A 24,209-nucleotide genomic window follows, 5' to 3' on the forward strand; every position below is an offset into this window, starting at 1 on the left:
GTCCCAAGACATTGGCATATTTATATGTCAATGTTAACACCCTGAAGCAAATAGACAACCAGAACAGATTCTTTGCGACCCGTGTTACAGAGTCCTACCTAGTTGTGCGACTCAATGATCTGACAGTCACACTCATGCATGAAGTGTTATCCTAAATTGGCAGGTATATAGAAGGAGAGGAAGAAAATGTAAGCAGTGAGGTCAGAGGGAAGTAAAACGCAAAAAGTACAGACTGTGATACTTACATTAAATCTTAAACGTCTGCAAAATAATTACAGCCAGTGCCAAGAATCAGATGCCAGGAACCATGAGCTAAGAGTCAGACACAGTGGAGACTCTTGCTGCCTAGGCAAAGTTCCAGCCTTACATATGGAAGCCTTCATGGTTCTCCCAGGTAGGAGGAGACAAGGGCTGGCCTAGTTGGGCACAGTTGCTTAACAGCCTAGAAACAACCATGGGATATCTGGTCCAGGGCCTGCAATGCATGTGCCTTTATGAATTATTACATGATCCACATTCACACGCAGTAGTCTTCAAAAATAGAAACGACAGCCTGAGCATGTCAATCCAAGTCAATTTTGTACATGCCTGGTCCAGAAACAGATACAAACTTTAAAAATGTTGTCGTACAAAGAATTTTAAGAAAACGGAGTATAGCAAAGGTTGATAGCACCAGCCTATGCAAACCACTAGTATGACTTAGTCCAAGGCAGTTTCTTACTGTTTTCCGAGCATGGGTTTTTTTTGTCTTCGCTTTGGTGGAACCGCACCAGTGAAGGTTATGTACAAGAACAATAAAAAGTGTCCTAAACAAAATGCAGCACACACTGGGAGGAGCCAAAAGAAACTAGCTTTTCCTTCAGTTATTACAGAGAAAACCTGTAACACTGGACAATTGATTGACTTTAAGGAGATAATAGGAGATCTGACTACACTTACTGCTGTCATCTCATGTCAAATGCCAGAAGCAATTAGCTATTTTAAGCCACTTAGCCTGTGAAAAACACAAACCATTGTTAAAATGTTTTTTTCAAAAACAGCACAACAAAACCCTCCAGCGGTAAAAACAATAAAATGGCCAGGAAAAGCCCGGTACATTACCTAGCTGCATGTAGTTTGATGCTACACTCTGAATGTTAAGGCTTCTATTACACAAAATTCCTAAAATGGGTAATCCAAAGAAATGAAAACACTTGTTATGTCCAATGTCTTAGTTACTTGTCTGAGCCATGCTGAAAATGAGTAATTAGTCACTCCACAGTCAAGATAACATGATCTGGGGCACAAGACATCTATGGAACTCTTCCTCATCTTTCATATTTTCACCTCTATAAGACCTTAAAAGGCCTTTAAAATAATACTAATGAAGACCTTTGATGATTTTGCACATAAATTCTTCTCATAGTTGCCATGCCTCTTAGATATTGTAGGTGATAACAGTGCCTATTAATACAGCATCACTGAGCGGTACATAAACAAGAGCGTTCAAGGTCTATGTCAGCATTACACACACACACACACACACACACACACACACGGGGTAACATACACAATAGCAACAAACCAATAGATGTCTTACACATAAGCAATATTAGATTTATGTTGGGGGGGGGAGAGACACACACTTTTCAACTCCAGGTGGACAAACATGGGAAGTATCAGAATGATACATATAGAAGACAGGGAGGCTAGCCCTTGCACTCAGGCAAACAAGGTTACTGAACTTTGACCAATACAGTAATGACAAAAGAATTGGTTAGCCGTCAGGCTCCTGTCCGAAAACAAAACAACAGTAACTGGAAAGTAAGGAAGAGAGATTGAATCAGGCTAACAGCAGCACAGGCTCAGTAGCAAGCACAAGGTCCAGAATCAATATTCCAATGTAAATGAATAAAGAAAGAGGTTCTTAACTGTATGGAAGCTGCAAAGATGTTCTGAGCATGTCCATTCCCTCGAGCTTTTAAAGATGAGATGGAGCTCACTCACTCATGAGACTCTCTTGCCCTATGGTTTTGCTCTGTGTGTACATGTCTGCTCCTGCTGGGCAGGTGCATCTCATTCCACTTAGCAAGGTGGCCCAGTTATTGGTGACAAGACTGTGCCAGGGCCCCTCTGCCCACAGCTCTGCTGCCATCTCCTCCTGCTCATCCCTTCCCTCTGACTGGTCCTCCCCCCTCCTTGCATCAAGCAAAAGGGGCAGTGGAGAGACCCAGCAGATCTTCTTCTGTCTTTCTGACATCTAGAGTTACAAAGGGGAGGATCTCCTCCCTCCAGCCCTGGATGCCAGTCTTCCAGCCCCCCATCTGTTCCTTCTCCTTCCTCCTCTTCCATTTGGGCTTGCCAAATGTCAGATACTGATGGAGTCAAGGGGCTCATGAAATCAACTGACCGGTCAATTTTGTAAAATAATGGTCCAATATTGTTATTAATTAATCAATCCATATTATATCAATTAATATCAATGTAAAGTGTTGATTTTACTAGGACAAGAAAAATATAATCAAATGGATCGATATTTGTGCTAATCACAAAAAATGAATGGACACACTGTTTTGTGAAACTTATAAATGAAATAAAGTATTATAACTTGCTAGCAATATTAGATAAGTGTTCTATAAATAATAATTCAGTGAACAATTCTCTTTGCCTTTTATCAAGGTTAGCTTGGAGTAACAAATGGAATTAAAATTTCTTTATGAAAGGAACACCCATTATTTGAAACACCAGATCACATGGAAAAAGTACTCCCTGAATTCCACAGCAAACAAGGTAAAAGTCATGGAAAGTCCAAAGCAGTAACTTTTCTGGTAGCAAAATTCCTGAAGCTTTAGCAGATGGTCAGCAAGGTAATTTTTACTATGCTGCTAGGTTTGCCACCAACTGTTGTAAGAGCCAGGGGGCAATCTCCCCTTACTGGGACCTTAATGAAATAAAAAAGTTAAATTTCCACCTACCATGGTCAAACTATAGGCAATCTGTTGACTATAAATGATCAACAAATTCAGCGGCATGCCAGTTTAGGCTACTAGCATACAATGAATCCAAGATTTAGGTGAACAGTTTGCAAGCAAAGCAAGAAAGTTCCAAGATCCAGGCAAGAAAGTTCTAAGATCCAGACATGCAAGGGTTCAGGAGACAGAGTAACCCAGAGCCAATCCAAATCAACCTGGGAGGCAAAAACAGCAGCCCAACCCAATTAAACCTTTGGAGAGACATCTAGAATCATCTGTTACAGAACCTGCCTGATTTTTCACAGCAGCCAGTTGGTCAACAATCAACACATTTGTTTCACACCTGTTGATCATTGACCAACTGGCTGCTGTGAAAAAATCAGGCAGGTTCTATAACTGATGAATATAGAAATAATTTCCCTCCCACCCAAATATAGCTCCAGAGAGAGAAAGGCATCACATAGTGGCTGGCAGGCTGCAGACTCACAGGTCACTGAAGGTTAAAGTGACCCCATAATACCATGTTGAAATGGTTTCGTCATTCTTCATGTTTACAGATACTTAGCCTGCAGCCTGCCCCACCCTGCCCCCAATTTCTGTGAAATAGGGAGCACAGAAGGTGAAATGGCAAGGGTGTGCATATCAGAAGGGAGATTAGAAATGCTTGCGGCACAATAATTTGTCTATTTTCTTTAGACAAATTACACATTCTCCTTAACATCCTTAGAAATGGTACTGAGGTCAACAGAAACCCACAAGCTTACCAAACCCCTTTATAAACCTGAATTATTTACGTATTTTTTTCCAGTTAGGTTGGAAACACTCCCACGCCCATAAGAGTGACCATTTTGCACAATACTTACTAACTGGCTGTTGGGTCACTGTGACTTCAACTGCATCTGTATGTTTACAAGTTACCTGCATGTTCACCTTAGCAGGTTGCCAGACACAGGCTGTGTCTACATTAGGCCATTCAAGTCTACAAGGGTCACTGTCACAGTTCTGTGTGCACTTTTGCACCTATATCCACACATGAGCACTTTCAATATTATGCCTCCATAATCTATCTTTATATTTCCTATATCCATACTAGTGTGTGGGATTTGATGGGATACATTTGTTCTGTCTGCTGTCCTCTCCCATCAGATGTTCTGGAAATCTGAGGACTGTTAAGTGTATGTGTGCAGGTATCTGTTTAGCTGTGTGAGCAACTTTAAAACATTTTGGAGGTTTTGTTTTATTTTATTTTCCAAAGTAGCAGATTTGTATTAAAAAGTAGGATAATAACAATGATAATAATAAACAGCGCCTTTTCTCTGGGAGGACGCAGGGGTACACATACCCCTAAACATTTTGTGAATCTCTGTACTTTTGTCCATTTACTGTATTTCTTTTTCCCAATTTGAACTATAAAATGGTGATTTTCTTGAGTTAAAATGAGAGTGCCCTAAACATTTTATTAGAAAAAAGCACTGATAATAAATATATGTGTTCCAAAACCAGGTGTCCACAAATAATCCAGTATCTGTTTACCTTTTCAAGCACGCACACACACACACACACACACACACACACACACAGACAGAGAGAGAGAGAGAGAGAGAGAGAGATCGATCAAATTTGCACAAAAGGTCAGAAAAAAATAATTATTTTAAAATGTGTGTGTTGCACCAAGCCAGGGAGCCCGAGGTCCCTTGTGGGCTTACATGGAGGTATCTGCTTACCTGTGCCAGAACACTTTTCTTATTTATTTCCGAAATACAGGTTTTCTGATACACTAGTAAAGGTAAAGGTAACCCTGCCCATACGGGCCAGTCTTGACAGACTCTAGGGTTGTGCGCTCATCTCACTCTAGAGGCCGGGAGCCAGCGCTGTCCGCAGACACTTCCGGATCACGTGGCCAGCGTGACATCACTGCTCTGGTGAGCCTGCACCAGCGCAGCAGACGGAACGCCGTTTACCTTCCCGCTGGTAATCTACTTGCACCCGGGGGTGCTTTCAAACTGCTAGGTTGGCAGGCGCTGGGACCGAGCAACGGGAGCGCACCCCGCCGTGGGGATTCGAACCGCCGACCATGCAATCGGCAAGTCCTAGGCGCTGAGGTTTTACCCACAGCGCCACCCGCGTCCCGTTCTGATGTTCTGATACACTAGATTTGCATAAAAGAACAGAAAAAATAATAATTGTTTGAGTGAGACTCCAAGCCAGGCAAGGATTTGGCATGAGGCTGCAGCTTCCTTTCCCTCCTGTATCTTCTAGGGCAAATTTTATTTTTAATTTTAATACGGCTGTTTTGTGCAAGAACCCTTTTGCACAAATCAGCTGTTTTAAATATAAAAATACCACAAATGTGCCTTCAGCAACAACCAGTGGAAGGGGGAAGGCTGCATCCTTCCCTTTGGGCTGATGGAAAGAAAATGGAAGTAGTGGGTGTAGCAACAGACAGCAGCTAGCAGAATGTCACCACACATGTGGAAAAAGAAATCCAGACCACACAATGTGCTTCAGGGCATCCGCAATTGGGCAAGATGCAATTTTATACGGATTTTCTTCAGATTCTTACCAAATCAGGGAAATTTGGAGGAGGGCAGGTATGGGCTGCCAACTGGATGAGGAAGATGTTGTGTGGACACCACACACACACACAACACACAAGCGGCTTCAAATCCACAGTGCGGATGAGCCCTTAATGGCAACTATCTGACAAAGACCTTCAACTGACCCCTTTCCTCTGTTAACAGAAATATTTGCATCTCTAAGACAATTTCAAGAAAGGCAGTCCGAACCGCAGCACCAGAAAAAGGGTCTGGTATCAATGTGTTTCATGTCACTATTTTGTCTGCCCGACACATGCAGTTGTGAAATCTGATGATCAAACTGCATATGGTATGGTTGCAAGGTCTATGAGATCTGTGATTACCAGTAATTCACAACATATGATAATTGCACATACAGTATATAATTGTTAAGTTGTAAGGGACCACAAAGGTCATTCATTCATTCATTTACAATACCGCCCTATACCCGAAGGTCTCAATTATTCTATCAGTGGAGGGCTAAAGAAACCTGGCAATTTCAATTTATGTACACATTCTGGAATTGCTGGACATTAGCTTCAAAAGTTCACATAAAATATCAAAAACATAAAATCAAAACAAAACCAACAACCCAATAAAAAAACCCCCAAAAGAGCCAGCATTTTAAAAAAGGGTATAGGGTGTAGATCAAGTCAGGCAAAGGCCTGGTTGAAAAGGAACGTTTTTGCCTGGCGCCTAAAGGTGTATAGTGAAGGCACCAAGCAAACTTCCCTGGGGAGAGCATTCCACAGACAGGGAGCCACTGCAGAGAAGGCCCCGTTCTCGTGTTGCCACCCTCCTGACCTCTCGCGGAGGAGGCACACGAAGAAGGGCCTCAAAAGATGATCTCAGGGTCTGGGTAGGTTCATGATATAATTGACCCCACTGTTTTTTAAAAGCATACACTATTTGTTTTATGTTTTAAAAACAGCATGATCAGTTACATCACACTCACCATACCTGCTGGTGTATGTACACAGTGAGATTATTGACTGATTATTTTTGTGCAACTATATTTTATTGGAAATGGGAAGTTCTCAATGAAAGCATAATTTATTCATTTTTAACATGTAATTGCATGATAACTTCTGTCAGCTATTTTATTTGTATGGCTTCCTTAGGGTGCATTTAGTTTAAAGACAGGACTGATACAGTCAATTATTCTATCAATGGAGGGCTAAATCAACCTGGCAATTTCAATTTATGTACACATTCTGGAATTGCTGGACATTAGCTTCAAAAGTACCAGGGTTTCAGATCAATGAAAATTACTAGCGGAGTCTGGAGTTGTTCAATAAAAAGTTGTTGCTGTTTTTTAAAGGTTATTCTTTTATACTGAGATTATGAAGTCAAACATATTTATGGAAAGTGTTTTTATAAGTTTAAGGATGACTAACGTATTGCTCCAGAAATAGCTTTCAATCCACAAAGCAGGTTCAATGGGTAACTAGCAATATTTTATGAGACAATATTTTTTCAGCTGCGTGAAAACTATGGCTAATACTAGTTCTTCAGCTGGTCCTTGGCATTCGTTCCTTAGCCTCACCACACTCAGAAACCTAACAAAAATATTTCCTAATCTGCTCTACACTTTTTTTCCCTATCTTAAACATACATAACCTTAAGGGAAAAAAGGAAATCAAAGAATATTCCCTTCAACCTCAAAAGACCACTTGAATGCATAGAAGTGGCAATTGTGGCACCAGGAATCATGAGGGGAAGGCAGAACAGTCTGCTTCCTGTCACCCACAGCATTCAATTGCCCTGGCCAGTTTACTATACCCTTTCAAACCTAGTGCATGTAAGGGTAGATGTACCAGAAATACTATAAGGGAAACTGTAAGAGCACACATTATAATTAAGCCTATGAACACATTATACCTATATTATGCACAGCTATGTGGGAGCAAAGCACTCTCTTTGAATTCACACAATTACTGAGTGGGTACACACAATCCTAGTTTTATTTTCCAGGTACTACAGCATTAAGCAACACAAATAAGTACGTAGGTGGACCACATTTAGGTTCTGCTGATATTTTCACCTGCAATTCAGATGTTTTTCCTATTGAAGAAAGAACAGCTGCACTGAAATTTGGGAATGGAGCCAAATTCAACACAAAGATGTCACAATGTTTGCAGTAGATTAACATTTAACATACACAAGGTGATCTGTGCAGAAATATTGAACAGGAACAATGTAGCAAGGCAACAAAAATGGTTTTAGGACTAACCAAGACAGAGAACATGCCCCCTTTAATGTCATCAATCCACCATAAAGATGTCTTTAATTTTTTAACGCCCCAATGCAAACTTTTATTTGCTATTTCCATCTTACGAGAAATGCAAAGTAGTTTATAGAAGAGGCAAGAGGAAATTCTTCTTAAGATGGTACTTCCCATCTGCAGTTTTTACAAGTACTTGTACTCAAAATAATAGGCTTTTAAAATGATTTATCAGGAGCACCATTCAGCTGATTAAAAACCCTTCATTTATTTTTTTTAATAATCAATTAAGCATTGGAGCCCTAACAATAATTTCTTTCAATATAATCAAGAGAGAAGTCTAATTATTTGATAACATGCTGCTATGGAATTGAAGAACTACTGGTACCTTTATACCACAAGCCATAAACAATGCAAGAATAAGGTGTTCAACTAAAAGGCATAGAGATCATCAGGTCAAACAAAGAGCACTTTCTGAACAGCCCTGCTAATGAGGATATTTTCATGCCGTGTCCCAATATGAGACAATTAAGACAAGAGTTAACATGCTACACTAAACGGTCTCACATTCCTGAATGAGAAGGAATGAGCCACAATGAGCCTTGAGCTTGTGAGCTCCCCCAGGGTCCTTTCTCACAGCTGAGGAAATGAAGTTTTAATTTAAAACGAGCCAATTTCAAACCATGGCTTCTGAGGCTGGCTGGCTTTAAACTAACCATAGTTTGTGTTACCCATAGTTCACAGTTTGGATCACACAGGAAACTGTGGCTAACTAAAAGCAAAAGCTTCCAATTACCTCCTCCCAGCTTTTGTGGGATTATGTGACCCTGAGGTTTGCTGTAGCTACTTCCTGACATGTGTGCACCAATCCTGCACAGTCTACAAACACGTAAACTAGTATATAGCTACTGACTGTCTATCAGAATATAATATGGCTTTTCCTATTATTTTACAGTCAGCATTTGTTATAAAGTGAAATCTAGGACTGTATGGGAAGAATGAGATGTGCCCATAGACAATAAATTAGTCTCCACTTTTGCAGTAACTAAGAACAGCAACCCAAATGTCATCAGAAGAGAGCAATTCTGTATGGCACAATTAGAAACACATTTTAAAAAGCTGTTCCAGAAGGCATTAACGTACCATGTGTATTAATGAGATGTATATTTCTCAGACCCAGCCTACTTTTGTGATTGTAATTTGTTTTAACTGTTTTTAATGTTTCAGTTGAAATCGTTGTGACTTTAGCGTAAAGAACAGGCTATATAAATCATCATCATCACAGTGAAGGTGCTAAGCGATGCTATTCCATTTTTTGAGATTTAGATGTTTACATTGGAATTTGACAAAAATGGCAAAGAACATTTTCTGACCATGATTCTTTAAAGAAAAAAAGCACAAATCAAAAAGGATTTGTATGACCCAATTAAACCTTGGTTCTATCTGATTATATATTACTAAAGCAATAGTTTTGAAGCAGGAAGGTCAGCTAGCTTCATTAAGTCCATCATCTTCATCTGCCATTCTTCCACAGTTGGTAGTTCTTGCATTTTCCACTTTTTGGCTAGTAAGATTCGAGTGACAGTTGTGGCATACAAAAATAATTTAACATCCTTCTTGGGCAATTCCAAACCTGTTATTCCAAGAAGAAAGGCCTCTGGTTTCTTTATAAATGTATATGTCATCTTTTTTTTTTTTCAATTCATTATAAATCTTTTCCCAGAAGTCTTTCACCTTGGGGCAGGTCCACCACATGACAATACAGGAATCTCAACACATGGTTCCACACCCAATTTGAAACAGTACTGGACCCTGCTTAGCTTTGAAAATGTGCCATCAATTATTTTTAATTTCGGCACCACTAGGAGGCTGTGCTAACAGTGAAATATGTTAATTAGTAATAAAGTCTATTAATGTTTAATCAATTAAATCAGTGATTTAAAAGGGCTTGGAATCAATTTAATATAACCTATTACATCGATTAGGGTGGCGCTAGGGGGAAAACCTCAGCGCCTAGGACTTGCCGATCGTATGGTCGGCGGTTCGAATCCCCGCGGCGGGGTGAGCTCCCGTCTTTTGGTCCCAGCTCCTGCCCACCTAGCAGTTCGAAAGCACCCCTAAGTGCAAGTAGATAAATAGGTACCGCTTTATAGCGGGAAGGTAAATGGCGTTTCTGTGTGCTGCGCTGGTGCTGGCTCACCAGAGCAGCTTCGTCACGCTGGCCACGTGACCCGGAAGTGTCTCCGGACAGCACTGGCCCCCGGCCTCTTAAGTGAGATGGGCGCACAACCCCAGAGTTGGACACGACTGGCCCGTACGGGCAGAGGTACCTTTACCTTTATTACACTGATTAAAGAAGGAGAGGCAACAATCCTGAGCAGCCAACCTTCCATGGGGGGCACCCCAGACACCCCCCACATATATGCAAATACATGCATACACCCATACACAGCACACACAAACATATACACCCACATGCACACACTCACTTAGCTGAGCAGGATCCCCAACAAAGCACCCCTCCCTCTTTTCACTGCTGCTGAGCTATTTTCCAGTCTGCCTGGCATCAGGGTTAGAGAAGATCCACTGGGACAAGGGGTTAAAGGAAAAGTTTGGGGAGTTGCTGCTTCAAGGCGCCCCACACCTTGAGACCAATTCCAGCTTTCCTTGCCTTCACCTGCAGTACTAGTGGCAACACGCCTCTGAATACCAATTGCTGGCGATCGGGACGAGGAGAGTGCGAGAATGCTTGTATTCTGCACTGGGGATTCCCACTAAATGCTGAAGTATGCTTTGGTCTAATTCAGCAGGATTCTTCTTATGCTCTTGCAGGAAAGGCAAGGGATAAGGAAAGCCTTTGAGAACTGCTGCTTTGAGCAGTAGCTAAAGGACAACTTGGGCATCGTACTGCAATTTTAACTAAAAGCAGTCACAGGGGCTCTGGATTAGATCAGTACAGAGGTGCTGGGGGGAGATGGATTTAATCTTTCTCCCATGCCATTTCCCCAAATTCCAATCCACCTCCAGCTGCAGTCCCCAAAAGACCCTCCATGTACCTTCTGAGTGAAGTGACCAGACACACGTCTGATCGAAACACGTTTCAGTGCATGGGCACAGCCACAAAGAAGACACTAATCTGCGGTTCTGCAGACTTCCCACGGCAAAAGAAAAATGCCTTCCCTACAGGCTTAAGGGAATGAGGGGCTCTCAAATGGGTGGTAGGCTCTAGATCTTTAAGAGATTTAAAGATGCTGTAATCATGAGTACATTGCATTGGGCCTGGAAGCAGGGCCGGGCCCATCCATGAGACAAAGTGAGCCAACTACCTCGGGTGGCAGGACCCACAGGGGCAGCAGATCTGGCCTTTACAGAGGCCTCTTGGCAAATAGGAGGTGCTGCTATTCTCCTTTCACTGTTGTTCCCTCTTTAGATCTTTATTCGCATCTGGTTCCTGATGTAGAACTTCACTCATATCATCTTCCCTGACTTGGGGAGGGGGCGCAAATTTTTGTGGCTCACCTCAGATGCCAAAATGTCTTGGGCTAGCCTTTAATGGAAGCATATATTATAGACAGCCATTGCAGTTGGGTCACGAGGAAGTCTTGATGTTCCTTGAGGCAGGTCTGAACTTGCTGAAAGGTAGCATTCTGCACTAGGTGCAGCCTCCAAACATTATTCAATGGCATCTCCGTGTGCAACTGACATTAAAAGGAGTCAATATGTGGTGTTACCAAAGAAGGTATGACTGGGGTCAGGTCTCTGTTAGAGAGAGAGGTCAGCTCAGGATACCATGGACAATTCAGGAGAAAAGTGTGGCACAGGAAACCCTTCTATGCAACTTATCCTTCAAGGAAAGTATAACCTTGCCCAGGCAAGCAAAAAAACTACAAACTACAAACCTCCAGAGCTACACTGTCCTACCAACATAACCTGTTTTGTCCCAATTAGGCTTCAATTTCATCCCTCACTGATTTCGTATCATCTTCTAGCATTCATTCCAAGACCAACTATACATCCAGAATTTAACAAGAGTGAAAAAATGTAAGTGGGTGTCATCTACATGATGTCCCTAGATGTTCACCAACAAAACAGAATTATGAAGAACTGAAGAGCAGTACTCTCTATCTAAAACCAGAATGACATTCACACGAACATTTTCAAGTACTTCTGAATAGCATTTCAATTTCCACTTGTTTCCCTGAATCCCCACCCGCATCTGCTCTGAAGGGTCCACCAAGTATCTGGCGTGTATCTGAGGGGCACAGTGGGAGCTGAAGGAGGGAGGAACCTTTTTTTTTGTCTGTTCCACTGATGGACAGATTCAGAATTTCACCCTTTCATTTTTATTCTGGAGCAGACTTGACACAAAACCTTTTTTAAAAAATGTGACCTTTAAAGCCTTTCACCACTGTATCTTGCAGAGATGCTTGCAGTTATAGCATGTGGCTTCTAGAAGCTATACTGTACCACTCAGCATGGCCTCAACTAATGCAAGGCTAGGAGACAAACAGAACTCGCTCCTGTTACTGCAGACAAAAGACAGTATAATTAAATAAGAAAGGTTGACAGTGGGGAAATAGGCAACTGATTGACTTACATTCTTTGTTTTAATTCCTATATATCTTTCTGTGAAAAATTTACAGTTGCCATGAACCATATCTAACAAAAGGGGATGGGGAGGGCACATCCACACAAATATTCAAATGGAAAGAAAGTTGTAGTTGAAATGTGTAATATCACTATCCAAGCATTTGCTCTGAATTCCTTCAAGTCTCCCCTGTTATGACACATGTTTAGGCAATGTAGTAACCAAGCAATTTTAAATAAATATAAATTCAAATCAATAGCACTTCCATCTAAGCTACAATTTTGAGGTTATTTCCTACAATGAGAGACTATATTTAAAATGTAGAACTAAAAGCAACATAGAAAAGCAATAAAAAGCACCTGATGAAAGGAAACAGCAGCAAATCAGAGCTCATTAGTTGCTGAAAACATAGGCTGGTAAAAATATACCAGCAAAACTCAAAAGCAGCAAGGGAGAGATGAGACAAATATTGGATATACACATACTTTTTTTTTTGAAAAATGAATCCCCAGAGACAAATTATCCCAGTCCTCCAGGAGGGTGGAGAAGAGAACAAACTTTAGCTCGTTAGTTCACAACTTGGTAACATTTTCTTTTAGAATCTATTCTGGTTTTGCTGGTTATTCTAGTTATGCTCCCTATCCCAAGTCCTGGGGCAAGCTAGAAGTTCAAATAATAATCAAGTACCATTACCTTATCCCAAGCCTAATGGCACCCAACACATTCCTCTGGAACCACAACTCCCAAGATTGTACTAATGGGGCATCAGGGTAATTAAAAAAAAAAAAAAAAAAAAAAACCTCAAGGAGAACGGAAGATGGAAAGCACTCTTTCATCTTTCCTATGAAAAAACTAAAGAACATGTGCTTATCTCCACAAATGGCTGGACCAGAAGAGATGGAAAACTCACTCAAAGTCTCATGAAATCATAGCAAGCCATTATTATGCTTACTCTGTGGCAGTGATGTAGGTGAAAAAGCACTTATTCTCTGCTACCATTGTGTCCTCAAAGTGCTTGGGGGTGGGGACAGCATACAGAACATGCTGTATGTTCCTTACCTGGTTTGCTACAACTCCCACAACCAACCCTCCTCTTACACAGAACAACTGCAACTGGGGCTCTTCCTGCTCTCCCCTGCAAGCCAAGACCAACACAGCTGTCAGTCAGAGCAGCAGGGGCAGGCTCTTTCGTGCCAGCAGTGTAAAGCTGGTGTTCTCAGGCAAGAAGAAAAAGATAGGGAGACCGACAGCGAGCAAAGCAGGACAGAGTAAACAGTTCACTTGTGGTTACAACAGCTGAATCCAGTCCAATAAGCCGCTACACACACACACAACAGTTGTAGCTGTATAGGTCTGGAAATTATTATCATAATTGAACTCCATCAGCTGCACTGGCTTTTGGGCCATTTGTGGGCTCAGTTCAAAGTGCTGTGTTGATCTTTAAACCCCCCCTTTACAGCTTGGGACCAGGGTACCTGAAGGATCACCTATCTCCACATGTGGTTGTCCATCTTCAATGGAGGTGGTATTCCAGGTTCCCACCTCATCTGATGAGATGGGTAGCTACCAGGGTTAGGGTCTTCTTGTGCCAACAAGCTGGATGCTTGTCCCCAGGGAGGCTGCCCCCATGCTTACTTCAATGTAATTTTTGCACCAGCCAAAGATCCCCCCTCCAAACCTTTAATTTAATCAAGTTTTATCTCAGATTGTGCTACTACTTTACAGATGTTGATGCTTTTAGGGGTGTGTTTAATGTTTTTATTCTGCTTTCGATTTCTGTGTTGTAATCCCCCTTGGGAATTATTTTAAATGTGAAGTAAAAATTCTTATATTAAGTAAGTACAGCTGCATTGCAACTCCACTAACCCCATTAGAATTCAATAGGACTTCAGAGTAGATGTGGTTAGGATTGCATTGTAAGAAAGTAAAATGTCTAATCTAAAACATTTATGAAAATATCAAACAATCTTTAATAAAGAGTCAGGCCACTGGTTAGTCTAGGCCAGGCCTGTACAGCACACTCAAACTGGCAGCAACCCTTTAAAGTCTTTACAAGGCCTATTGCAAGACATCCTTTCTAAGCATGTGTCCCACCAGTGAGCAATATCTCCTCTTTTGCACTCTCTCTACGATCTCTAACCTCATACATGTTTCTTTTTCTCACTAACCTCACGCACCCACTGAAACCCAGTCAGATTCCCTACACACCTGATGGTTGTTTTCTCTTAGTTCTCTTACCTGGTGCTCAACACACCTAAAATATTTGAGGGAGTGCCTCTCCCTATATGTGCATGTCCAATAACTGGCCATCCTCCAGCGCTGCTGGAAAAACAGCACGGGGTATAGTGCAGGGAGGGCATCCTGATTTAGGGCAGTGCGGGAGGTTATCTTGCACAGTAGCTGAGCCAAGGGGGCGCATAATAATAATAATAATAATCAGTGGTACATCGAGTTACAAATGCCTCAGGTTACAAACTTCGCTAACCTGGAAGAGTTACCTCGAGTTGAGAACTCTGCCCCAGGATGAGAACAAAAATCGTGCGGCGACGGCGCAGCGGCAGTAAGAGGCCCCATTAGCAAAAGCATGCCTCTAGTTCAGTTTCAGGTTAAGAACGGACCTCCGGAACAAATTAAGTTCATAACTAGAGGTACCACTGCAATAAACCCAGTGCTTTTTTTTTCTCCAGAAAAAGAGGTGCCGGAATTCACCTTGTTCTCCAATAATGGCAATGGCACCCACATGAAAGGTGCTGAAACTGAGTTCCGGTGACTTCCGGCTGAAAAAAAAAGCCCCGAACAAACCAAAACTGATACCGGTACCTACTGAATGTTTAAGATATTTGGAGGGTGGGCAATTTTGTCCTCGCTCCAGGAGCCATATTACCCAAATATGGGTATTCCTCCTCACAACAAGCCTGTGAAAAGATACTTTTATCTGACTGCTGTACATCCAATGAACCTCAACTGGGATTTGCTTCTGTTATATTCCCCCCTCCCCTTTTGGAGAGGGTGAGGTTTCTGTACTCCAACCTGTTGTGGGTTATTGTGGGTACAGTATTATTTATTTCCCCCTCTCTTCCTATAAGATTCGTTTGTAACTGAGAATCAATTAAACCCTCTATGTACAGTATATACAGACGGTGTCTCTTTGCTCAAGATACAAAGCCCTGAGCAGCTTGAGACCAAGACGCCTAAAAAGATAACCTATTGATCTGTTCCAATTCCCCAGTGCTGTCCATAGACTTGGGCAGGAGCCCAACGAGTCTGGCTACGGATATATCTTTAGCAATAAATAATAAATAATAATTATTAATAATAATAAAACAAGTCTGCGAGGTAGCTTAGGCTGAGCAACCGAGGCTCCCCACAAGGTCACCCCGTCAGCTTCGGGGCTGAGCAGGGGATTTGAACGGGGCTCTCTCCCCCCGCCTCCGACATTGGAAGCCGATACGCCACGCCGACCCGAGAGGGGACACGGGGGCAGAAACACGGGCGCAGGGGAAGAACGTGAGAACCACCAACCCGGGTGCCCGGCGAAACCATACCCTCACACCGAGCCGGTGGTGCTGCGCCGGCCGCGGACTCCTTCGCTTCTCGCGGCCTCCTCGGCAACCCACGCTCGCTCGGCTCCCTCTCAGAGCTTAACACAAATCCCGGCTGGTATTATTTGCGCCGGCCCCGCCGCCGCCGCTCCCCTCACCTGCGGCGGAGAAGACGACGACACCGGGCAGCAGCAGCAGCAGCTGGAGCCGCCGGAACTGCCCGCTCGCCGGCCTCGCTAGGTTCGGCCCACGGGCCGGGCCGCTTCTGGCCGCTGCTCGGGTCCCTCAGGCCGCGCGTCGAGACCGCGGCTGCCGCTGCGCTCCGCCGCCATCTTCCACTCGGGCGGGTGGGAGGGAACAAGGCAGGCCAGGCCGCGGAGGAGGAGGAGGAGACGGCGGAGACCCCCGCCCGCTCGTCCGCCTTCCCGGTCCCGCCTCCGCTCGGAAGCTGCCGCGAAGGGGAGAGAAATCCCCGGCCGGCGGCCTGGCGGCTCAAGTGGGAAGCCGGCGGAGGGAGATAGCGTCTCCTCACCCTCCACAGAGCCTCGTCAGGAATAATAATTTTTTTTTTATAGAAAAGGGAGTTGTGAAAAGGCATCGACTCCCCCCCCCCAAAAAAAAGCTTTTTTTCTTTCTTTTTTTGGGGTATTACTATCAAGGTACTATTTTTTAAATAAAAAAAATACATATATATTTAGTTAAAAAAATACACATATATTTAGTTGGCATCTGGGATAGCTCAGTCGGTAGAGCGCTTGACTCTGACATCGGAGGGTTTTGTGGGTTCGAGCCCCAGGCTGAGTAAAAGATTCCTTGCTATTGCCAAGGGGTTTGGACTTCAGATACGACCCTCCAACTTTTAGCACTGCTATGCTATGATCTGGGGAGACTATGGAGGAGCACGCCTTTTGGGGGATGGAGTCAAACTGTTGGGAGAGTTGAAATATATCTATGCGTGTGTTTTCATCCTTTTAAAGGTAAAGGGGCCCCTGACCATTAGGTCCAGTCGTGGCCGACTCTGGGGTTGCGGCGCTCATCTCGCTTTATTGGCCAAGGGAGCCAGCGTACAGCTTCTGGGTCATGTGGCCAGCATGACTAAGCCGCTTCTGGCAAACCAGAGCAGCACACGGAAACACCGTTTACCTTCCCGCTGGAGTGGTACCTATTTATCTACTTGCACTTTGACGTGCTTTCGAACTGCTAGGTTGGCAGGAGCAGGGACCGAGCAACGGGAGCTCACCCCGTCGCGGGGATTCGAACCGCCGACCTTCTGATCGGCAAGTCCTAGGCTCTGTGGTTTAACCCACAGCGCCACCTTTCATCCTTTTATGTCCCCCTAAATACTGTTGCAGATCTGGGGTAACAAGCTGGGGCAGAGGCACAGAGATGGCGCTTGGGATGCCCCCTCATGCAATGCTGAGCTGCTGCCAAGAACAAGCCCATCTTGAGATGGGAATGTTGCAGCCTTTGCACTTAGGTTGTGAATATGTGAACCACGTTTGTTAATATGTGTTAATAAGCCCCACATGACAGTAGGGTCCGAGACTAGTTTTTGTAATTTCCTTCGGCGAGGCGTCTTAAAAATATGTTTCCCACTGTGAGGAATTCAAATTGGCTATTATGTTTTGTGACTGGACGTTTAGCTTGGTATGCCTGCGTTTGATGAAGAAGCATATAAACCGTTCTTGGGAAATCGAGGGGTTTTTAATTTTACCTTCCGAGTATGTCAGGTAATGTTTAATAAGGAGGCTGGAGGTGGTACAACAGGATGTAGGGTGGGTTGCTGATTGCATTTTTGTGGGAATGTTTTCTGCCTCAAAGAATGAAATCTCTCTTTGCAAGTAGAAAATTAGCACAGCAGGGGTGGAGCTGGTCTATAAACGTTCTGGCTATGTGTGTGTGTTTTCTTATTCTAGATTTTTTTTAAAAAAATGCACCCCCCTCACTTCCAGTGAAATGATGCTCTCCATTCTACCATCCTTTCTTGGACGTTTTTGAGCAGCGATTGGATGGCCATCTGTTATGCATGATCTAGCTAAGATTCCTGCATTGCAGGGGGTTCGACTAGATGACCCTTGTAAGTAGAAAAAACTAGCACAAGATTAACTCATGAAGGGAGCATCGCACTCATGCTCTTATTCCTGCGCCTGGCAAGCTTCCTAGCCTTGCAAAGGAAAAGCCTATTCCCAATAGTGTTCCAATAGCATGGAAGCCCATATACAGGAGCGTTTTCTTTGCAAACCATGCTTACTTGCTAATGCATGACTGTTTAGAGGCAGGGGCAGGCAGCATACTTAAGTGTACAGGGGCAGGATGACAAATTTTCTCTTCCAGCCTAGGCCAAAGCCCAAACCCGAGCACTTTTGGAGAGGGTTGTAAACCTGTTTTGGTTGACCTCTGGGCACGTGTAAATTAACGTAACTTTCTGCTTGATTTGGTTTTAGGTAGATTGAAGTGATCTTGTCTATAGTTTAGTTAATTATCATAAAACCAGTCTGCTTGCCAGGGATGACTATATTTGTCTGAATTGAGCTGCATTTCTGCAATTGGCCAATGCCAGGTTTTATTTAGAGCAGAAGGTTGTGGCTTTCAGAGGTGTGCCTTGGTATAAAAACTTGGCCGCAAGAACAGTGGAAAAGAAAATGTGACAACTTGTTGAGGTCATGATTATACATTGGGTAGTGACACCGCCACAGATGTGAATTACAGAGTTCAATAAAAAACACCGTTTCCAGCTTTTAGCTCAGAGGAACAGAAGAAGCAGACTGAAGACACCAGGAAAACTTCAAGGGATAGATGACAGCAACTATTTCATTCAGCAGGCAGCAACACATTGGGTGTTAAAATGATTTATTGTAGTAAGACAGCAGCCGCCTTGCTAATCAGACTCCAAGTTCATTCGACTGTATGAGACACTAGGAGTATTTCAGGTTCTAACTGGATGTGAGGCATCTCAGGTGGCACAAACAGGTCAGTGTGGCTGGCTGTGAGCCAGAAGGTTGGTGGTTCAAGCCCACCGAGAGAACGCTGTGCGTAGGATTCCTGTATTTGATGGGGTTGATCCTTTGGGTCCCTTCCAACTTACAATTCTGTGATTCTGTACACATCAGAAATACGTGAGCCACAGCTCGCTACTGAACCTAGAACCAGTTTGATGAAGGGTGTTATTAAAACTATTTAAAATAAGTATTCATAAAGCAGTGGGGGGGGGGGGAGAATCATACAGAGAAAGGATTGGGGGGGCAAATAAGAAATTTAAAGAGTGCAGGAAGGCTGTTACTCCCTTCAATTTTTCAGTCCATATCTCATGACCACCTCAATCTCTTGCTGCTATGAAGTGAGGAGGTGCCATAAGAAATGCTCCTAAATTACACTGACCTTTTCCAATTTCACTGCAAATGTAAATCCATATAGTATATGGAATAAATCTTGGATTTATTCAAGCCTAGGCCAAATCACACTGAACCTTGAAATCTTGCTTTCCCCTGCTATACTGAAACATGGAATGACACTCCTGTTCTGGAGTGGGATATATGAAATGCTTTTGGGTAAGGAAGATTGTATTCTATAGTAATCCTTCAGCAACCTTGTAGCGTGAGGGGATTCAGTGGCTGAGCATTTATGGGTACCTCCGAGTGAAAACCCGATAGTGTTAACCTAAAAACATATTGTTACCTCTCGGTGGTGCAGATCATTGATAGCCCTGCCATGTCACATAAGGAGAACACCGAACAAGAAAAGGTTTGTGCCAGGTCAGGCAGCCAATGAATAGCTTAGGTGAGAAAGGCGAGGTTTCCATGGCAACTCTGTAATCAGAACTCCAGTTTTCAGTACAGGTCAAGGCTGCCTTTAAAAAAAATGAAAGGTGCAGTGGGATGGGAACATGTTTAAATGGGCAAAAGTTCACAACCCTAACTGGCTTGTAAGCAGGATTCTGATACTGTATTTGTCAAGGATGGAGAAAGTTTGGGGGTCTTATCCATCCCATCTATCCATCACTGCCTGTATCACACAGCACGTTTCACTTCTAAATGCACTGGCCCACTGGGGTTACTTAAACGCAATGAATTTCCTGCATTGATGTGTGTCTCAAATAGCAAAGGTATACCAATGCAAAGTAGCAGAAATTGTACTCCCGGGAAAATGTTATAGGATTGCAATCAAAGTATATTTTGAAACAGGAAATGGGAGAAGCAGAAAAAAGATAAGGAAGTGCATGAGAAACTCAATTTTTGAGCTGTTCGATTTTGGATAAGCTAGTGTTATATGGTAGCATAAGTTCTTGACACCAAGCTTAATATTTGTTCCTATATAAATTAATTGATGCTATGCGTTTTATGAAGTTTAGAAGGCTTTTTTTTAACTGTGGTAACCATTTATCAGAACTGCGTGATAACTATTCGAACAAACTGAATGAAAATAAAAGATATGCTATTGATTACTTATAAGGTTTTGATAGCAATGGGTGTGAGGAAAACCTCTTATTGTCTCATATGTAATGTGGTCTTAAAATAACAAGAGGATAATGTGGGCAAATGGGATGAAAATTTCAGCATGCATTAGCACTGGAAATGTTACACAATATGCATCTGGTCATATTTGGTGCTAGGAAGATTAAAACAAAGTTATACAGATATGCCAACAAAGGGGGAAATGAGTGGGAAAGAGAAAGGGGGGGAATGGGGTGCTCGACTCACTTTGGTTCTGCCTCCACCCACCATCAGCATATAGCCCTTGACAGAAGAAAGTTGCCCATGTCTGTAGACCACTGGCTGGTTTCTGGAGAACCATCTAGTTCCCCGCTTGTTGCAGGGATGCTTAAGAGATGGGTTTTGATATGAATGAGCAAGGTACTTGCCTTCTTTAGGGTAAAGGTAAAGGGACCCCTGACCATTAGGTCCAGTCGTGACCGACTCTGGGGATGCGGCGCTCATCTCGCCTTATTGGCCGAGGGAGCCGGCATACAGCTTCCTGATCATGTGGCCAGCGTGACTAAGCTGGCGGACCAGAGCAGCGCACGGAAACACCGTTTACCTTCCCGCCGGAGCAGTACCTATTTATCTACTTGCACTTTGACGTGCTTTTGAACTGCTAGGTTGGCAGGAGCAGGGGCCGAGCAACGGGAGCTCACCCCGTCGCGGGGATTCAAACCGCCGATCTTCTGATCGGCAAGCCCTAGGCTCTGTGGTTTAGACCCACAGAGCCACCTGCGTCCCTTGCCTTCTTTAGCAAGTAGAAATATTCAGGAGTACATTAATAAAGATGAGTTATGTCTTAAACTCTTAGGATCCTGAGTACATCCTCCTTGCTTTCTAAATTTAATTAATATCAATAGACCACAGGGATTCTAAAAAAACCCCCAATAAATCCATCAACCAAAAAGTACATAATGAAAGACTGAAGTGGTACAAACACAACAGACTGTGACCTGCAGAATTGGGTCTCCTCTTCCAATGCTTTAGATACATACACATCTAAACTCATGGCAATGTGTCATCTCCCCCTCCCCCCAGCAAATGAGCATGACTTGAGATCCAATTCAGTGTAGTAAATAGTGTGTTGGACTTGTCCCAGGGAATTTCAGATTCAAATTGCCACTCAGGCATGAAGCTAACTAGTGTGCTCTTGACCTAGCCTTCCACACAAGGCGGCTGTCGGAATGAAATGAGAAACCCCTATGTATCGTGCTGCAAGAGCTTTGGAGGCATAGGGGGCAAAACTGATGGCACAAAGCCCACTCTGAGTGTGCAGTCTTTGTTCCAATATGCCTCATATTCCGTTGCTCAGGAAAGGAAAGCCTTCTGCGTACATCGCAAAAGCTTCAGTTTGTCAGCAACTAAAACAAGAAAAGAGTCATTTATACAATATGACAATGCAACTAAAAATGAATAGAGAACCAGCATAAAAAGAGGTGTGTGGCCCATTTTCTAACATCCTCTGCGTCTAGGTTCCTAAAAGGTTGTTTGGAAACCACAAGTTCTGTGACTCAGTATCATCATACATAAACCAGACCAAGAAATACATTTTCTTTTTATCTGCCATGCATGAAAAATTCATGTATTCATCACCCTTCCTAATGCACAGCACTGCACATCAATTTAATGGAGGGGAAGAAGCTTTTAAGTCCATTTCATAATAGCTTGCTGGATCAGGCCAAAGGCCCATCTAGTTGAGCGCTGTGCTCTCTCAACGGCCAATCCCAGCTGCCCGCAGAAAGCCTGTAAGCGGCACTCTCTGCACCGGCTGTTCCCAACAACTTGTATTCCGAGGCACAGTGGAGATAGAAGATTCACTATTGCAGCTAACAGCCATTGCTCTCAAACATTTCTGCAGTCAAATCTTTTCCGTTACCATTCCAAAGCTATTTTCATTCTAAAATTATCTAGATTTGAGAACCCTTTGGCTAAAAAGTTTTTATTTGGGGGTAAAAACTGTTATGCTGTTACTTGCTTTGTGTAAAGTAACCTAGACAAACGAAAGTCACTCACTTTTGGATTTGAATGCTATTCCTTGACCCCCTCTGCACTTTATTTGGCTAAAATGAACTAAATAAGCTCCTTAGATGTCAAAGACAACATCTATTATTTTCTGCAGCCACAACATCCTCCCTGCTCTCCTTTGTTGATTCAAGGTTATACAATCCTGACATAGAACACTCAGAGGCTTCATTCATTCATATTTTTTTTCTGTTAGTATTCCATCTTATTAGTTCTGAACTAATTCTACAAATTAATCTACTCTGAATACTTCTGGATTAATGGAGATAATCTCATGAAATGTATTACTCCCAGAACAGAAGCAAAAGGCCTGAGGATTTCAGCAGTCTGGGCAGTGGTCGCATACTTGGCTTCCTGGAAAATCATCGTGAATAAATGCTCCCCCCACCCCGAAGAACAGGCTTCATTCAGTGCAATGTTGCTTAATAAGTACAAAATTATTAGCATTTACTACTAATACTTCATTAGCAAGCCCAGGGTTCCATTTTATATATGCACTATGCAATGGATTACAGTTCAATACACATAAACTGGAAGGGTTACCCTCAATGCAGAAAATCCTCATAGGAAATCTAGGCCCATGACAGCTTCTTCCTCTCTACCTCTTTTTAAAAAAAGAGTTGATAACAGTCTTCATTGGCATTAAATGCAGTATTTCTGGTGACAACTGCTGCACTCAAGATGGTTAGCGCAATCTAGTGGAAGGTGTTATCACCTATCTGAAAGTACCTTATGACTAAAGATATAGAACAATTATGAACTTCATTTCAATTCAACTGCTTTTTCCGGCAACCTTCATTTTTCATTTTTTCTGGCAAGTTAAACATGTTGCCATATACAAATCTTGGAAATGTCGTCCTAAAGACCTAGGTTGTAGTTCTCAGTATTTTTTTCAGGAAGAAATGCATATAGTTTACACCAAATAATGTTGAGATCACAAAAGTTCCATGTCTCCTCTTAACTGAGGGACACTCGGAACTACCACAATAAAGGTGCAGGCTCAGCTTATATATGATTACCTTGGTATTGGGTGAAAATATTGTTATTATAAACTTTATTATCCAGAAGAGTTGCTCCATCCTCTTAGTAATTTTGGCTGTTCTTTTTTGAACCTTTTCCCAACTCTACAATGCCCTTCTTGAGTTGGGGTAGTAAGAACTGTACACAGTATTCCAAATGCGGTCACACCATAGATTTGTATTATTATAATTATTATAATTTTATTATTTATATCCCGCCCATCTGGCTGGGTTTTCCCAGACACTCTGGGCGGCTTGCAACATATATTGAAACATAATAAAAGATCAAACTTTAAAAACTTCCTGATACAGAGCTGCCTGTAATAATAATAATAATGGCATTATTATACTGGAAGTTTTATTTTCAATTCCTTTCCTATTGATTCCTACCATGGAATTTGCCTTGTTCACAGCTGCTGCACCCATGGTCAACATCAAGGTGCCTTTCCGGTTACTCACCACCACTTCAGACCTCATGAGCGTATAAGTGAAATGAAAATTCTCTGCCCCGGCATGCATCGATTTACACCTGTTTTCACTGAATTGCATTTATCATTTTAACGTCCATTCATTCCGTTTGGAGAAGTCCTTTCAGAGCTCTCTGCACTCTCTTTTTGCCTTAAAATAAAGAGAAGAGAAGCCTACCAATTGCCCACCAAAACCTAGAGCCAGCTCTCCCCATTTTCTACTCAAAAACTCCAGAATCAATCATCACCAAAACTGAACACAGAAAAAGTAAAAAAAAAAGAATGACAAGGCACCTGATGTATCATCAAACAAGACTGGGTCTAATGTAATGCAACATGATTTAG

At 42.7% G+C, this 24,209-nt stretch overlaps 3 long non-coding RNA genes across 3 annotated transcripts; 1 reads left to right on the top strand and 2 right to left on the bottom strand.

Moving 5' to 3' along the window:
• Positions 1–3,986: 3,986 nt before the first annotated feature.
• Positions 3,987–8,808, top strand: LOC310844454. The gene is made up of 3 exons (XR_014564143.1): positions 3,987–4,144; positions 4,543–4,582; positions 8,707–8,808. It is a non-coding gene; the product is annotated as an uncharacterized lncRNA (long non-coding RNA).
• Positions 7,662–16,558, bottom strand: LOC310844433. Its single transcript, XR_014564122.1, has 3 exons — positions 16,040–16,558; positions 11,271–11,510; positions 7,662–9,384 (listed from the first exon to the last, which is right to left on the bottom strand). It is a non-coding gene; the product is annotated as an uncharacterized lncRNA (long non-coding RNA).
• A 1,850-nt stretch (positions 16,559–18,408) lies between these two features.
• LOC310844427 lies at positions 18,409–20,820 on the bottom strand. Its single transcript, XR_014564116.1, has 2 exons — positions 19,557–20,820; positions 18,409–19,021 (listed from the first exon to the last, which is right to left on the bottom strand). It is a non-coding gene; the product is annotated as an uncharacterized lncRNA (long non-coding RNA).
• Positions 20,821–24,209: the final 3,389 nt, after the last annotated feature.

This window comes from Podarcis gaigeae, assembly GCF_964106915.1.
Source record: "Podarcis gaigeae genome assembly, chromosome: 5".
Taxonomy (NCBI): Eukaryota; Metazoa; Chordata; class Lepidosauria; order Squamata; family Lacertidae; genus Podarcis; species Podarcis gaigeae.